Below are 18,795 nucleotides of genomic sequence, written 5' to 3' on the forward strand. Positions count from 1 at the left end.
GTCAGTGCCATTCCATTTTCTCTCATTTCCCCTCCCCTCATTCTCCCCCAGTTTCTTTCTCACTTTGCTTCTAAATCTGCAGCCACGATAGCAGTTGGATGCTGGGCTGCTGGAGGCTCCTATCTCCTGTCTAAACAGGCTAAACCATGAGCATGACAAAAAAAGAATGCATGCCCCACTGCTGGGCCAGCAAGGTGCACAACAGCTCTTAAAGGGGAAGGATGGCTCAACTGAAATAGAAACATATGCAGACATGGTCTTTTTTCCGATCCATCAGCAATCCATATATCATATCTATATGCCAGTGTGGACACCCTCCTAGCTTGACACAGTGGCTAAAATCCAGTAATAAGTCACAACAAGACTAGGCCTATTTAATCAATGCAACTTATGGAAGAGTTGACTCATCATACGCTCACTGATTCAATAGGTCTACTCTAGTTACAACTTAATACTGGATTTTAGCTTTTATCCACCACACCACACTGGCTCTTTATTGTACTGTAGCAAGAATAAAAACCCTCACACCTTAAAGAGTAAGAGGCTAACTGCAGTTGTATTTCAGTGAAGGACTGGGAGTATATCTGGATGTAAATTGGGCTAAGCCTTTTAGGGTTGGATAAACCTGTTAATTTTGGTTTCTTGCTACTTCAGTCTTAAATTTAGTTCCTCCCAAACTTTTTAAAAATGTTTCTCAACAAGACGTTCAGTTTCTCTCAAACTGAAACCTCTTCATTCAAGTGAATCTTTGACATATGGATTTTAATACACATTTTAAAACCTAACGTAAACATTCTACAAGCAATGTCTTAATGCCATATATTTTAATATTATTTTCCCTAACAGATACATTTGTGTGTGTGTTGTTTGTACTGAAGTATTTCAGTGAGGAATCTGAAGAAGTGCAAAGTTCAAAGGATAGGATTTCAGTTTGCTTATTATTTCAAAACTGTAAAATTAAGCAAGCTTGCCTAAAATTGTGAAGTGAATAAATCCCTCTTTCTTTATTCCTATATATGACAATCTTTTTTTAAAAAAGTTACACTTTCATAGTGCATTTTTTTCTAGTAAATTCTTTCTAGAAAAATCTGTTTACATACTCTCCAGTGTAGAAAGAATGCATTGGATCTCAGAATTCCTTCACCTTGTTTAAACTCTCCTCTGCTTGGTTACAGCTGCTGTTCAGTTTACAAACCACTAATAGTCTCATAGCGGATCAAATAGGATGAGTAGGGTTAAAGATCCCGGGCAAGCAGTGTCACAGCAAGCCAGGAGGCAATGGATAGTAGCTTTTTGGCAGAGGCATACTTTTGGAACACAGCCATGGCCTTTTAAATCCAATCACTTTGAGATTAAAGACTATTAGACCTGAAGCAATGGAATCGTTTCCAGCCCTCTTTGACACACTGCTTTAATTTTGTCTTCAATACTGATTAATGGTCCAAGTCTAACATCTTTGGAATATGTATCATTTTAGGGTGTGTTCAACACACTAGTAATTTTAGCAAACTCAAGCAATCTGCAGATGCTGCTGTGTGTTATGTTTTTTTCAAGGCCAAACTGGAGGTAATAAATTGCTAACATTCATGTGCAACAATTCCCTGAAATAACACATCCCATTTGCCTGCAAGGGTTTGACTGGCTTCTAAACTATTTTTTTAACTGCTTTATTGCTTTACTTAACAAGGATAATTTAATCTGACACAGATGCTAGAACAATATCAGACCTCTCAACATTTATTGGGTATGTGTTACTTAGAATCCAATTCCTTATGGCAATTAAGGGTGATAAAAATATGATGTGGATGTTTATCTGCTGGAATTTGTTGAAAGATATTGACTCAAAAGGAAGCAAAAATTACTTTGGAACTCATCCTCTCAAAAAAAGAAAAAAGAACACACAAACATACACATAAAGCTCTGGTGTTCACGTTATTTAAGCTACAGACATCATCAAACTGTTCCAAGGCAGGAACAGTTTATTATCTAAGCAGCTATACAGGAGCTTTTGGCACTATAATTGGCAGCTGACTGCTCTTAAGGGTATGTTACAATGTATAGCTTCAGGTCAATTGTCTTAGCTTCCCTATAGGCAGATCAGCTCTTTGGGCGATGGCAGAGATGGGCTGAAGAAGCTGCATGCCAGTAGGCACTTTTCTCTATAGGGTTATTCCCTGCACTTGTGTGGTCAAGTTACTTTTTTGGCCTACAATTCCCAGGATGCCCTGACCAGTATGACCATACTGGGTGAGTGATTCTGTGGGCTATCCTTTAAAAAAAAGTTGGGGGAGAGCAACTTCTTCAATCTCTGATTCAAAGTCTTTTCTCTAAATGTTTGGTGATGGCTTTCATACAAGGAAGGAAGGAAGGAAGGAAGGAAGGAAGGAAGGAAGGAAGGAAGGAAGGAAGGAAGGAAGGAAGGAAAAATCATGCAACTGAAGCACCAGCTTCATAAATCATGGTATGAACTAAAACTACCTGTAGGGAGGAGCATCAGAAAAATTCAAAAGTAAGTCAGACTAAAAATGAAAAAGAGGATTTCCAAACCCTCTCTTGCTGCTGTGGCAGGAGGAGTGAGGAGTGTGTGAGCCTGAACTCCTAAGAATCCTAAACCAGATTTTGTACAAACACTAAGCTGGAACACGGCCCTTTAAGCCTGGACTTGTCTATTCCAGTGCAATAGCTCTATAGGATCTCAAACATACACTTTCCTTGTCACCTGCTAGCTCAGTGGATTTTTGTTAACTGGAGATGCTAGAGAGTGAAGTTGGGATCGTCTTCAGCTTGGAAAGCATGCCTGCTGGCACAAAGCTATACCATTCCCATTGAGGGATATGGATGTGCAGAACTGGAGAAAACAGGTTCCTTTGGTGGGTGGGTTTATCCTCCCCATACCTATTAGGGATGTAAATCCTCACTTGTCCCCTCCTTCCACACAAATCTTATTTGTTTCTCTCTGCAAGAAGGCAAAGTCAGGCACTCCTGACAAAGCAAAAGAACAGGAATGGTGTGTGGGTGTGCGGGTGTGTACAGACTGGGCAAATTTGCACAACTAACACTTTAATTCAAATTATACGAACTGTGCAAAATGACAATGGTCAGGGTTTATTACTTCGACTTTTAAGAATTAGAAGCATGAGAGGGGTTGTTTTGAGTCTTTCCTACCATTTAGCCAGTTCTTCCGAGGTGTCTCTGTTTTGCTTCTCAAATGGAAAAGAAACTAGCTTTACTCAGAGGCAGCTTCTGCTAATGACAGGGACTTTCACAAGAAAAAATATATATATCATTCCTTGTCTTTCCTACATACAACCTGGAGGCAAGGAATCTGACAGAGCTTGAAAATTCCCCATGGAGAGGTTTCTTGGCAGCTTAAATGGATGAGAACAAAGAAATTGAGTCAGTATGGTTTACATCCATAGAACCTGAGCCTCCACTGCTATTTTTAATTAATACTTTTACCCTATTCAGAATTAATCTGAAAGTATGAACAGGGAGAGACTTCTAAACACTCACCCCTTACCTGTTCCGTTCCCTTCACGAAGAATCACAGTCTAGATAGTCTGCTAGAAAGGGAGCTTGTCCACACAACCAGGGCCTGGTTTGTCAGGTTGTCCAGCTGCCTGGAGAGCCTTCACATTGAGCAGAAGCTTTCCTCCTCAAACAGCCCCTTTCTTGTGGAGACAGTGAGAGGCAGAGTTAAGGCAACAACACTTTCCCTCCTCACACTTCTAAATACTGTATTAATACTTTTATGAATACCCGAAGAGGACCTTGATTTCTAAGACTGACTAAGGGCTGAAAGAACACACACTATATAGATCACTTGTAATTGGAGAGGAAAAGACATGAGTGTTGGAGATACAGTGACTGGGAAATTATTGATGTTTGACAAGTCAGATTTCAAAAGAATCCTGTGTTTAGGCCTTGAAGACTAAGCACAAAACAAAGCAAGTTTATATGAAAGTTTTAGGGAGTGAGATAAACTCCTGTTGTGAAACACTCACATACTGTAAGCCTAGAAGAACTTTCCTTTTCCGGTTGCAGACCATTTATAATATCTGTTTCAGCCAGAACATTCACATTTTTAAAAAATAAGTGTAATAATCTCAGATAGGATCTAGGCAAATGCTGCTGCCTAATAAACTCGTCAGTTGTCCAGGACCTTGCCTAACTGGGAGCAGAATAGATTCCATTAACATTGCAGTCCTGAAATAAGCCAAGCTGCAAAATTCAGCCCAGCAAAACAGTTCACGGAAGGAGAGCAAGTTCTTTCAGGTGTTAAGATATGGTTGGTTAGCCTAACGTCTGTTTCACAGAAGGTGGTGGAAAGCCTCATCCAAGATAAAATCTCAAAATACATAGAAGAACAAGCCTTGCTGAGGGAAAATCAGCATGGCTTCTGTAAGGGTAAGTCTTGCCTCACAAACCTTTTAGAATTCTTTGAAAATGTCAACAGACATATGGATGCAGGTGGATCAGTGGATATTGCCTATCTGGATTTTCAAAAGGTGTTTGATGTAGTCCCTAATCAAAGGCTGCTGAGAAAACTCCACAGTCAAGCAATAAGAGGGTAGGTCCTCTTAGTTGAGAACCAGGAAACAAACAGTAGGTGTCAATGGGCAATTTTCACAATGGAGACAGGTGAAAAGCGGTCTGCCCCAGGGATATGTCCTGGGACTGGTGCTTTTCAACCTGTTCATAAATGACCTGGAGACAGGGATAAGCAGTGAGGTGGCGATGTTTGAAGATGACACAAAAATTTTCCAGGTAGTGAAGACCAGAAGGGATTGTGAACAGCTCCAGAAGGATCTCTCCAAACTGGGAGAATGGGTGGCAAAATGGCAAATGTGTTTCAATATGAGAAAGTGTAAAGTGATGCATATTGGGGCAAAAAATCAAAACGTTCGTTGTCAGCTAATGGTTTCTGAGCTGTCCGTGATGGATCAGGATAGAGACCTTGGAGTATTGAATACAGTTCAGGTTGCCGTATCTCAGAAAAGACATAGTGGAACTGGAAAAGATGCAGAAGAGAGCGACTAAAATGATGACTGGGCTGGGGCACCTCCCTTATGAGGAAAGGCTACAGCGTTTGGGGTTCTTTAGCCTAGAGAAAAAGCACCTGAGAGGGGACATGAATGAGATGTATAAAAGTATGCAAGGGGTGGATAAAATGGATAGAAGAAAGCTCTTTTCCCTCTCACACAATACTAGAACCAGGGGACATCCACTCAAATTGAGTGTTGGTAGAGTGAGAAGAGACAAAAGAAAATATTTCTTTACCCAGCATGTTGTTAGTTTGTGGAACTCTTTGCCACAGAATGTAGTGACAGCATCTGACCTAGATGCCTTTAAAAGGGGATTGGACAGCTTTCTGGAGGAAAAGTCTATCATAGGTTGCAAGCCATGATGGGGATGTATCATCTCCAGACTTAAAAGGAAGGTACCTCCAAATGCCAGATACGGGGGGGGGGTATCATGAGGCAGCTATCTAGTTGTCTCGTGTGCTCCCAGAGGCATCTGGTGGGGGCACTGTGAGATACAGGAAGCTGGACTAGATGGGCCCTTGGCTTGATCCAGCAGGGCTCTTCTTATGTTCTTATGTTCTCATGGTGACTGTGGACTCCTTACATTTGCACTATTCTTATGACCTATTTTTCTTTATTTACTTTATTTATATCCCACCTTTCTCCCAATGAAGAGAATTGTGGCAGCTAAACAAGAGCTTTAAAATACATATGTTTCAAATCACAATAACTTAAGATACTAATACTGAAATACAATTGTAACATTGAGCCCTGCTCTCACCTGTCCGTCACAGCTGGGCAGTGGAACATCAGCCAATGAGGGGACAGAGGGTGGTGCAGAAGGGGGAGGAGCTGAAATATAAAAGGGATGTGTGAGGAGTGAGAAAGGGTTCTGAGAGACTGAGAGTTAGAGAGTTAGTGATTAGCATGTTTGAAGGCCTGTGAGCCAAAATAGTCAGTGAGGAAAAGTCTGTGTGATTTAATGAATGAGAAACAGTGATTTACAACTTGATTACCTACCTGTGATTTATTCATTTTGTTTTATTATATCAATAAACAAGTTTTGTTTTGGAAGAAACTCTTGTCCTTTTTAAATATTGATTATAATTGGTGGCAGCAGTTGAAGAGGAAAAGTAGTGAGCACTCCTGGAGGCCTGAGTTAGCAGAGGCTACAGGGTGCCCGCTACAACAATAAACCTAAACAACAGCCAGAATCCTGTTGCTTAGCATAGTAAATTGCACTAGATTAGGCCCATTGAATCAATGGGGATTTGGTAAGTTAACTCCTCCATACATAAGCCTCGTGGCGCAGTGGTTAAAACGCTGTACTGCAGCTAAAACTGTGCTCACGACCTGGGGTTCAAATCCCAGGTAGCCGGCTCAAGGTTGACTCAGCCTTCCATCCTTCCGAGGTCGGTAAAATGAGTACCCAGCTTGCTGGGGGGGCAATGTGTAGCCTTTATAATTAAAATTGTAAACCGCCCGGAGAGTGCTTCTAGCGCTATGGGGCGGTATATAAGTCCAATAAATAAATAAAATATAAATAAATAAATTCTGTTGATCCAAATGGACCTACTGTGATAATGACTTAATATGTTAAAGTAAGTCACAGTTAGAGCAGGCCCATTTGAATCAACGGAACGTACAGAGGAGTTCTCCCATTGAGTCAACATGGGCCAACTCTAGAGCAATTTACTACCCTAAGCAGTTTGGACCCATATTGAAGCATTACTTGTTCAAACAAATATAAACAAATTTAAAACACATGACTAGAAAAAACATACAGCACCCCCTAAAAAGCCCAATTCACAGGCCAAAGGCCAGTTTAAAAAGGATTGATTCACTTTGGGAAAATATTACTTTGTAGAAAACAACATTCTATGAGATTCCCCCTCCCCAGCACATATTATTATGTGTTGTTTTTTTTCTTTTTGCTCCCTGTTCTTGTTGTCTTGCCTTGTTGTCATTCTTTTCTCCCTCTCTCATTATACCATGGAAATAATATTTCTGGAAGCAATTACATGTTATTTTGTTGCCTTTCTTGATGACAAAAATAAGATCTTTTTTTTTAAAAAAAATCATTTCTTATGTTGACTGAGTTTTAAAAACTTTCTGATTCCCATCCTCATAAACTTTGATGTATGGCTTTTGTTGCTCAGTTTATATGGTTAGGACATGAGCCAAGGAAACCAAAAGTCTCCTCGTTCAACACAACTCTGTGACGTAGGTTATTTCTGGGGTGGGCGGGGTGGGGTTAGGATAACAGAACAAATTCTCCAAGAAACCAAATGTTGGGATAATTTAGGAGAATGTACATTGATTGGTCAGAATCTTCTTGGCCCACTCAGCACGTGAAACTGTACGTTTCATGACATTTTTCTCAGCTTAACCAGGGAGGTGTCCAGTAACTTGTTGAGCCAGCTGTTGCAATGGGCTGATCTCTGACATTTGATGGGACATTTTACTCTTTGACTGAAAACAGAATACTGCCCAGTGATTTTTTTTTTTAAAAAAACTCTTGATACTGGCCAACATCCTGTTGTTGCATATTGAATTGAAGCATAGTGAATTCCACTAAATCCTCACTGATTCATTGGGCCTATTCTAGTGCAATTTACTATGCTATGCAACAGGATTTTGGCCATTGACATTTTATGTAGGTTAATGACTGGAACCTTATTGCGATAAATATTGCTTTATTCCAATAAAGGAGGAGGAGGAGGCAGAACACCACTATACAATATTAAAGAGAAGACTCTTCTTGTAAACAAATTTCTATTTACAAATCTCACTTATGTCACTGTAGCCAACAAATATGCATTTTGAGTAACTCTTTTGTTTGAAACTAAGTGGCACTGTGCCTTCCAAAATAAACAGTGACCATTTTTTCTTTTTTAAACTGATGTCAAAGAAGGAAGTGTTTTCAGACTTAACATTAAAACTAAAAAAATCAGAGGACACCTTCATACAAGAGACAGAGACAACTGTGTTTTAGCTTAGACCAGCTTCAAAACATGTTTTGAGCACAGAATGTGAAAAACAAAGTTGGCATTCTTGCTGCACATCAGCAAGCAGTCAGGATTCTGAAGACAGAGCATGTCTTGTTGGGTGGAAAGGCTGTTCTCTTCAGTGGGTATAGCTCCAAGGTAAGGGTGCGGAAGACCATATCCCAAGAAAAGATCAGTTTGATATATTGTAATCAGACGGTGATACTGCTTGCATTTTGGACTGCCTTTGGCCCGGTCCAGTGCAAGCTATTTTCCAGCAACTAGATGACATGCAAGACACTGTAACAAGCCTGACCCTATTTGGTGCTGAATCCAGAACTTTTTGGTCCAGCTGCAGAGCTACTCTTTTCTGGGCCTGGGTTGGATTCAATGGCCTTATAGGCCCCTTCCAGCTTCATGTTTCTGTGATTTTATGGAGCTATTTCTGTGGGCAAAGAGTCTCTTTAAGGGAAATCACAAGTTGTACAGCAACCTCTTCCAGTGCAGTCAGATGTGATACTCTATAGCTCTCTTACTGCATGCTGAGATTGGATATGGCAACTGCAATATCTCAACAAAGGGCATATGTGCTGCTTAGTAAAGGCAGCAAATTAATCCATTCAGATTCTGTACCTGAATACAGTCCCTGCTCCACTGATCTGAAGAGACACGGAGTCACAAAGTCATATCTCTCAAACATTAACTTTGTTTCATTTCTAATTATGGGTTATCGGCACTACACAGTTTTGCCCTGGTGTTCTCAAAAAGGAACCATGCTGAGGTATATGAGAGGGGAAAATGCAAATATAATTGTCAAATTAATAAATCAGGTCAAACACAAATAGGTGATTAATAAACTAAAACCGGTAAATAATATGTAATCTTGAACTCCTAGGTTAGATCACTACTTAGAAGGGTACCTTCCATTCCTGGAAGATAGAGTTTATGCCTTGCCAGTCTGTTATGATAGAAAGAAAACCTATCAAAATGTACTCCACTTGCACAACCTCTACATGGTCACATGCAATGGGAAGCATGACTTAGGGGTATAGATCATACTCATTTCAGCATTATGTGACAAATGTTTAGTGCGAAATTTGTAGCATGTAGCTACTTGCTCCTTCATTTCCTTGTACATTTGTTGGATCGAGCCAGAAGCTTTAGGGCTGTAATGGAGCCATTTGCCCTAAGCAGCATTCACAGAAGCTGCCATCAAATCCACAATTAAGCCAATGGGAGCTACAGAGTCAAACTGTATACTGCCATTTGTATCTCTGCATAGATGTTTTTGCTTGTGATTAGGAGAAATGCTTCTGCCAACCGAAGACTTCTGATCTAGTGGAGGAATCCCTGGGATGATTCCTCTTCTGATCCAGTGGAGGAATCCCAGGGATGCACGTCCTCTTCTCCCATCTCCAGGTCTGCTTTGGAGTGTTGAAGGACCTTCCCAACCAGAGTGGGAGGTGATGCTGAGGACTGCTGATGAAATGAGTGAACTTCTCTGGTGGAAGCAGACTCTGCAGGGTAGTGTGGGCAGCATATAAGCAAAATAAATAAACAAACACTGCTGTATCTGACATCAGGATGGACTTATGACATCAAGTCATGGAAGGTGGGTGCAAATCATACAATGCTCAGGGGAAAACACAGTGCCATATATTCAGATTACAATTTGCTGTATGATGGAAAATATTCCAGTGTTGAACCAGTGGAATGAACCAGTGTTGGCTTCATTAATAATCTTATTATAATACAAGTCATAATGTTTACAAGGTCAAAATCTATAAAAGTGAACTCATTTTCTATTACCATGTTTAAAAAAATAATGTGATTTGGCTTTCTCTGTGAACCCAAAATAGCCAGGTCAGCCCGATCACTTGCTTTGAAGGTAATTTCTTTCCACTAAGGGTAAAAATTGTATTAGCCATTCTACAAATTGACTCTCCACATGACTTTTACTCATTCTTGGTCTGAGCTATCATTTATCTGCCCACCTCCAAAAAGTTTTACGAGGCATAGTGTTGTCCTTTTGATGTACATGGTATCCACACACATACCGTTCTGAATTCTTGGCCGGTTTCTGTTACTAGTACTGGCCAAGTGTAGATCCATTAATTTAATGGGATTTACATAACTAAGGACTTCGTCAGCAATTGATTCTGCAAACCGACTCTTAGTTCGGATAAGAAGTCAAATAATGGCTCCTAAATTCAAAAGACAAATATTCTAATCTACCTGATGAGCTGTTTAATGAAATTAAATAGCATTTGTCCGCCACAAATGTCTCCATGTGGGCAAATGTGAAGGCATAGTGAAGTAACTGGCTGGATTGCTCAGTAGTTTAGGTATCTGGCTGCAGAGCCAGAGGTCAGGAGTTTGATTCCCTGGTGCACCTCCTGCGAGTAGAACCGACCGGTGTGACTTTTAGCAAGCTGCACAGTCCCAGGGCACCTCCAGAAGAAGCTCTCTCTCTGAAAAACTCTGAAAAGGGTAACCACAGTACATGATGATGATGGCTATCTTCAGAGGACAACAGTCAAAACTGCACCAGAGCACAGAGTTCTGACTCCTGTCCTCTGAAGATGCCGGCCACAGAGACTGGCAAAACGTTAGGAAAAAAACAACAACCTCAGAACATGGCCAAACTGCCTGAAAAACCTACAACAACCATTGGATCCCGGCCGTGATAGCTTTCAAGAATACATAAAATGAAAAATGTTTCTAATTTACTTTCATATATTTTCTACATATGGATCATGATTGTTCCTCTTTTTTCCCCTGAGGAAATCTTCCTTTTTAATGTAATTTGGATGCAGTATATTAATCTGTGTGTTTTCTGTTTTCTTTTTTTGGGTGTGTGGGTGTGTGTAGACCAGGTCTGTCTAATTTGTAACCTACAAACCTAAATACAGTAGGTCCCTTCCTCAGCTCCAGAAAAGATTTGATGAACTTCCTTTATGTTGTTTGTTTTGGCTACTGAAGCATGTCACGGTATATGACACAGGGACTGCTTGTACCAAAGGGGCCTGATGCCCTCCTTCCCCTATAGGGCCTGAGTTTACCATTGCCCTGCCCAATGAGTTCACATTGTTGAGCAGGGATCTGTCACTCTGTCAGCTGCATCACACCTAGTTGCCTCAAGTTCTCTTTGTTTCAGCAGTATAAATCGGGGTGGTGAATGGAGAGAGTGTCATTTCATTGCTTTTATTGTTAAACAATAGGGAACTAAAAAAAACCTTGGCAAATCATTCAGAGATCTACCAGTAGATCCTCGTCTGCCCAGTCTTGTTCTAGGCTTGTTATTATGTGTTGTCAAGTTGAAACTGACTTATAAAAGCCTTAACAGGGTTTTTAAAGGCAAGTGAAATACTTGGGGAGTGTTTTTACCAGTTTTGGTCCCAAACGCCGAGCACAGTTTTGAACCCCATTCTAGTCCTAGTCCATTACTCGGTTCACTATGTCACACTGGGAATCTTGGTCTAGAATAGTGAACCTTTAAAATGAACCCTAAGAAGTCTACAAATCATTTCCCCTTAATGACATTTACGTACTCTCTTGTAATTATATGAAATATATTCACAAACTGAATTAATGTCCATAAAACTAGTGACGTGAAGAACAGCACACAAGCGTAACTGAGATGATGATCTATTTAACCTATGCAAATGTTTCCACAATTTCAGCAATGAAATTATCTCAGTTTCAATTAGTTATTTTTGTGCTTAAAGATTTCATCTCATTTAGGGCAACGGACTACATAATGAACTGAAATGCAGTTCCACAAACTCTGTAGTCAAAACTTACACAAGCATCATAATATTCAATTCTTTAAAAAAAAAAAAACCTTCTGGTTGATGAATGTGAGATATGGTGCTTCTGTATCCGTGATTCCAAATCCGAGGAAATGGCCTGATATCGCTGTGCAATATTGTGCCTGTGTTGCCAGCAGGGAAGAGGATGCCAAGCTTTACAAAGTAAAGGCAGCCTGAATGTTGACAACACTAATAGCTGCAGTCCAGATGGTCTACAGCAGAGGTCGTCAACCCCCAGTCCAGGGCGTGAGCCAGACCAGGCCATGGAGACAGACCTCCTGGCCCCTGCACGCACTCTCCCCCCAGTCCAGGGCCTGAGCCGGACCAGGCCATGGAGACAGACCTCCTGGCCCCTGCACGCACTCTCCTCCCACAGCTGCTTTGTGTGTGCACATGTGTGCCAGCACCAGTGTGAACACTCCCTCACCCCTTCATGCATGCGCCAGCATGCCTGCCCAAAGGGGTGGGTGGGCACATGGGTGGGCATGCAGACGCTCCTGCGCATGCACGAAGGGGTGGGGGAGCGCTCACGCCGGTGCTGGGGGGCAGGTGGGCACTCCCCCATCGCTTTGCGCATGCGCCTGAGAGTGAATGCACACCCACTCGAAGACAGGGGGTGTGTGCCGCGCCTTCCTCAGAGGCTCAGCCAGTCCGTGGTCCCAAATAGGTTGGGGACCACTGGTCTACAGGATACCCTCTTCTGCTCACTACCGTTCACAAAGCGACACCACACAAGGGAAAATCCCAGAAGCTGACTCCTCTTTTCATCAGTTTTAACCACTTCTCACCCAAACACAAAGCAACTGTCATGGCTCTTTTTCAACATTTGTAAAACAGTTTAACTTCCAGAAAATCATAACATTTTTCCAAACTTCTCCAAATTTGTCACAGAGCCAGAGCTGACGTCTGCTACACCTGAACGGCAACAAAGCATGGACAGAGTTCCTAATCCAGTCCTCTGAAGATGCCGGCCACAGAGACTGGCGAAACGTCAGGAAGAACAACCTTCAGAACATGGCCAAAGAGCCCGAAAAACCCACAACAACCATCTATTTCCAAGCTGTGACAGGTTTGGATTCATCACAGCCTTAGCTCCATCAGCCCCCAGCCGTCTTGACGAGTAAGGATTACATCTTTAAATTATTTCTTTTTGCCATTGGACATTATTCTTTCCCAGCCCTATAATATATGGAAGGGAGAAACTTCCTTTGAACCATGAGGCTGAGAACCAGAAGTCCCACTTTCTGCTTGTCAGAAGGTTAACCCCATGTCAGGACGGAGGGTACTTCTTAATCGATCCAGGGAATACATGTTGTATGAAAGGGTCAGAAATACTCTAGAGTTCACTCAATGTGCAAGTTTTTTTTAAAAAAATCTGGAAGATGAGGATTCATTCATTTTAAGACTACCACCACCCTGTTATGCTCAAAGGCGATTGCTATCGTTTCCTAGCAAGTATTCAGTGCTTCCCTTGACACTCTAAGGTGATCTCATTTTTGTAGATCGTGAACATTACTGCCCATGATTCTCGCTGTGAGGACTGAACCTTGGAAAATACATTCCCAAATGTTTAGAAGTGTGAGTGGATGATATTGGATGACACAGCTTCCTCTGCTTCTGAAATATGATGAAAAACTCCTGTTAAGTCTCTTAAGAGTTGAGTCCTATATGGCGATGGGTGGGGGAGAATCCATAAATATTTTGAGAATGTGAAACCGCAGTGTTACAAAGACCAAGTAGATTTGCATAAGTATAGACACAGATGTGAACTATCATGACTGTCTGTTGCATCATTAGTCCACCTTGTGCTTGAAAAGCAGAGCTGGGCAGGCCTGTTATGAACCTCTTTACCACAAACCTAATATTTTCTCGTGAGAAATGTGGTTGGCAACTTAAGACAGCCTGAAATAGTTTGAGATCCACTGAACTGCCCTGCATACCTTGCAACCAGAACTGAGAAGCACAATATAAAAAAATTGACAGAACACTGGATTCCTTCTCAGTTACAAAGTATTTCAAAAGATGGAACACGCTGGCATTTAGAAATCCCCTGGTCATATTTTAAAGGATTTTTTTTACCATGTAATTTTAACAGTCCACTACTTCAGATAAAATCTCTCCAAAAAAGGTAGCAAGTTTCATTGAGCATTAGCTTTCGCGCAGCCCTAAATGCACTTGAAGGGGAATACTCAGAAGTGTTCTACCATTCATAAATTATGGCATCTGAGGTGGGCTGCAATCTCTGACGGCTTGTACCAAATGAAACTTGCTAACCTTTAAGATGCCACAAGACTCAGTCGTTTTTGCTCTAATTGATTAATACAGCTTGGCACAGCTATCTTTCTAAAAATAAATTCTATTACTGTCAGGCAAGGTGGTCAAATGTCTGCTGGGCAAGGTCTAATAGCCATAATCTATGAATGGTGGAACACTTCTGAGTACTCTCAGCTAGAAAACCCTGGAAAAGATCAGCCTAAACCAGAAGTGACTTGATGGCACATATGCTGGCTGGATAGCTTGGTCATTTAGGTATCTGGCTACAGCGCTGGAGGTAGGGAATCCGACACCACACTGTGCCTCCTGTGAGTAGAGCCAGGCTGTGTGGCCCTTGGCCAAGCTCCAGGGTGCCCCCAGAGGACAGGGAGGGTAAATCACATACTTGATATGTATATTACATCCGCTTTGAGAGGCAAATCTATTCTTTTATATACAACATCTCTCGTGCTCTGTTTATTCTGTTTTTACTTTGTACTGTAGATCCTGCCCTTTGCATTCTTAGATTTGTTATAAATGAGCACTAGATGCATTCTGAACAAGCCTTTGTCTTATAATTATTTTTAGGTCATTGTCTCATCTTGGTAAATATATTTGAATGATGACGGCATCTGTGGATTGTGCTTTCAACCTCCCCTTCCTCAAATGATATCTTAACTTACAATTTCCAGTGTATAAGTGCTTTTGCATGTGACTGAGTGGCTTAACCTCTGCTAAACTGTTTAATACTAGACCCTATGTTTCTCCCACTTCTGTAGTTGTGGTATCTTCTATCTGGTTCCGAAATAACTCCCAGCAATTTAGTTCTGTAGCATATTGTCCGCAAGATTGTTTCATGAGGGAGGATGTTACAAACAGCAGTGGAAGGAGAAGGGGAAAGAAGTTGAATCATGCCGTATCACTAAGTGGAATTATGAAGGAAGGGGTGCAGTCTCTGTTCAGGCCACATGTGTGTGCGCGCACACAAACACGCACACTATAATCTTCTCCGTCCCTGAATAAATTGTATTGCTATTACAATCAACTTCTCATCTCTTGCATTTACCTACCAAAAACCAATGCACGGAGAAACCAGAAAACATAAAACTACACTGCAGGGTTGTCATACCACCCTTTAACTCCCAGAAACAGAATGGGCATAATAACACTGTTTTATTACACAGAGCTGGGATAAACCACAGACTCTCAGCCATTATTTTGTCTCCTGCAATACTGGTAGAATAATGGTGGGGCTTCTTTGCCTGAAATAGAGATAAATTCAATCTCATGCAGGGAAATGTGTAAATGTCTATAGTTTCTTGAAGAGTGCACTCGTTCTAATTTAAGATATGTGCTGGAAAAATCAGCACCATTTGCTGCCATTTGAGGTGGGGATGGGGTTTTACAGAGACACAATACCATCCATTTGTAGCTACATCAAACTCAAAAGGAGGAGCGTTTCTTTTTTGGATGTCCTGTATACCATACCACACATGGTCATTTTGGGAAATATTTTTATAAATTCAGCTCACAAAGTACGTCATCCAGCAAGATAAATTTTGGTAAATAAATGGTAAACTATTTCTGAGTACTGTTGAATAGGAAGAACCTGAAAAGGGTCGCCATAACTCAGAATTGACTTGTTGACAGATCGTGATTATTTATTCATTTATTTCTATTTTTTTAAAAAAAACACTGAAAGGAGGTTGTCCATGCCTACCTGTTATGCTAGTAAAATGGTACAACAACAACAACAAAACAACATTTTAAAAATCCATTATCTGCACCATAATAGTGCCAGGCTGTGTTAGATTAGTAAATTTAATAGTCCATCAGCCTGAATTTGTGTTGCAATTTGGTGATGGATTCTTACCATGCCCCTAGGCAACAGCAACATCACAAAATGCCATATTCATGATGCTAATGGCGCTGTCATCCACAGACATTATTGCAATATATGAGCTGGAGGAGAAATGAGCAGAAATCTTTGTTTTATCTCACATCAGCATCACAATTATTTTTTAAAAAAATCATGGAGCCTATGGAGCAAATTTTAAAATGTACTATGGCAGATTTCAAAGAATTCTATATAAAACTGCAGTTGTCTCCAAAATCAATACCGTGAATTCTGTACTAAAGCATAATTAGATGGCATAGCAGAGGTGGGTAACTTGCCCTCTCAGCCCCATTCTGATCACACAAGACCTCCATCACAAGCCCGACGAATTTGCTTCAAAGCCTCCACAGTTTCACTTGAATACATGGCATGTGCAGAGTACACACCTAATTTTTTAAGCAACTCAAACTTCTTGGAGCATTGAAAACAAGATGCAATTCCCTCATGTCCTATTTAAAACAGAAATTATGCCCCCCCCCTTTTTTTCTTTTGCTCCCACCACAGTACCAAATTCAGCAGCAGTGGGGTCTAAATATGGGCAGGAGACAGCTGTCGTTGACTCCAGATTAGGGTGACCGTGAATGAGAGATGTCTAAAATGGCCTGTCCTCAACAGCCCTGCTCAGCTCTTGCAAATTCAAGCACGTGGCTTCCTTTGGGAAGTCAAACCATCTCTTGTGTGGTCGTCTTCTTTTCCTGCTGCCTTCAACCTTTCCCAGCATTTTTTTTGCCTTTTGCAGGGAACCCTGCCTTCTCATAACGTGCCCAAAGTAGGACAATCTCAGTTTTGCCGTTTCTGCCTCCAGAGATAGTTCAGGCCTCATTTGCTCTAGGATGACTTGTCTTTTTGGCAATCCAGGTTATCTGTAAAGCTCTCTTCCAGCATCATATTTTAAATGAAGCAATTCCCCACCCCCACCCCATTTAACTATCCATTTTTCACACCCGTACATCATGATAAAGAATACAGTAGTGTAGATGCTCCTGTCCTTGGTCTCTAGTAACACATCCTTATACTTGATTATTTTTTTCTAGTTCCTTCATCCTTGCCCTTTCAAGTCTCAGGCTTCTTCTGATTTCTTGGCTGCAGTCTTTGTTGCAACAGCTTGAGCACTACTTTGCTTGCATGAGAAATTAAAGCAATGGTCCTATAGTTACTGCAGTCCTTGGCATCTCTTTTCTTGGGGATTGGCATATATATTGAACACCACTAATTTGTGGGCCATTGTTTTGTTTTCCATATTCTTGTTATGATTTTGACAGATTCATTCTGTGGCTTGAATCAGTTCTATTGTTATCCCGTCTCCTCCTGCTGATTTATTTCTTCCCAGTACTTGCAGAGCAGCTTTCATTTCATTTTCTAGAACTGCAGGTTCTTCTCCATAGGAATCCTCTTCAAAAGAGTCTGCCCTCCTTCAATATCTTCTATAAAGGTTTCAGTATATTGTTTCTACCTTCTCTTTATTTTCTCCTGGTCAAATAGTATGCTTTCCTGTTGGTCATTCACCATTCCTAATCTAGGCTTAAATTTCTCTTTGATTTCTTGGATCTTCTGGAGGAGATCCCTTGTTTTTCCCCTTTTGTTGTTCTCCTGTATTTTTTTTTTTTTTTGCACTGGTTATTGCAACATTTTTCTTTACCTCTGTGATGGAGTTGAAGCAGTGTGGGCTATGTAGTCAGAGAAATGCAAGATGGAGTCAGACAGGTTCTGTGTGAAGATGATTTGAGAGACATTGGAATGCGCTTTTCTAAGTGCTATGAGAGTGTTTTTCTGAAGACCGGTAGAGTGTGGTTCAAGATAAAGCTGAAGGTCGGACAAAGAGGCCAGTGAAAGGCTCAGCATTCCAAGCTAATTGTGGAAGAGATATAACATCCAGATCTTCATGGGAATTGAGGATGGAGGAAGGTGTTACAGCCCATTGAGGCTAATTGGTTAGCAGCCATGGAGTGTCAAGAAGAAGGGAGGAGTTAGAGAATGTAGAAACTGGATGATGGATTATGTGGGTGAGGTTCAATTCCATGATGACGGGAGAGAAAAAGAACTTGATGGTTTGAGCATGTGGCTTGAAGGAGAAAGAATGTAAGTAAAGAGAAAGAAGGAGGTGGGTCTAGCCCAGCTTAGTAGTGTTTTTTATTTTAATTGGGATTAATTATTTTATTTAACTGTAATAATCTTTGAATATGTTCTTTATGCTAAAGCTTGAGCAATATAAACTGATTCCATGAAACTATTTTTCTAATAAAAAATAATTATAAAAATTCTTACAAAAGGACTGATCTCTTGAACAGCAGTCTGGCTAAATCCAGGGAGTGGAGAGGGCCACAAACTAGCTATCTTTGAGTCCTACCTAACTGAGCTGTTGTGAATTCTAAGGAATCACAAAGCCCATGTGTCAGTACTTGCAAAGTATTGGGTAAAAGTACAATGTTCTTTTAAGGTCAGACTTGTTCAAGGGGCTTACACTACACACTGCTGAGGTCTTGGGGCTTGCCCCAGCACAAAGGTAGTAGGTAAGAGGCCTGTTGAACTCTCTGACCGAGTGCTAAGCACTCTATGTGGCAGTTGCAGAAAATCTGCATTCAGGGTATTGACTACTTCTGTCACCTTTTACTTTTGGTTCTCACTTTTTTTTTTTTTTTTACAATTTTAAGTGTTTCTTAAGTGTTTCTTAAGTGTGTCATCCATCTAGGTTTCTTTTCCCTTTATACTACAGGAATTGTCTTTTTGCATTCTTTTTGTGTGATTTCAAACCAGAATTCTTCTGGTTCACAATCAGTTGAGTTTAGTAATGCAAATCTGATCCTTAAGTGCACTTTAAATTC

This window comes from Pogona vitticeps, chromosome 1, assembly GCF_051106095.1.
Source record: "Pogona vitticeps strain Pit_001003342236 chromosome 1, PviZW2.1, whole genome shotgun sequence".
Lineage (NCBI taxonomy): Eukaryota > Metazoa > Chordata > Lepidosauria > Squamata > Agamidae > Pogona > Pogona vitticeps.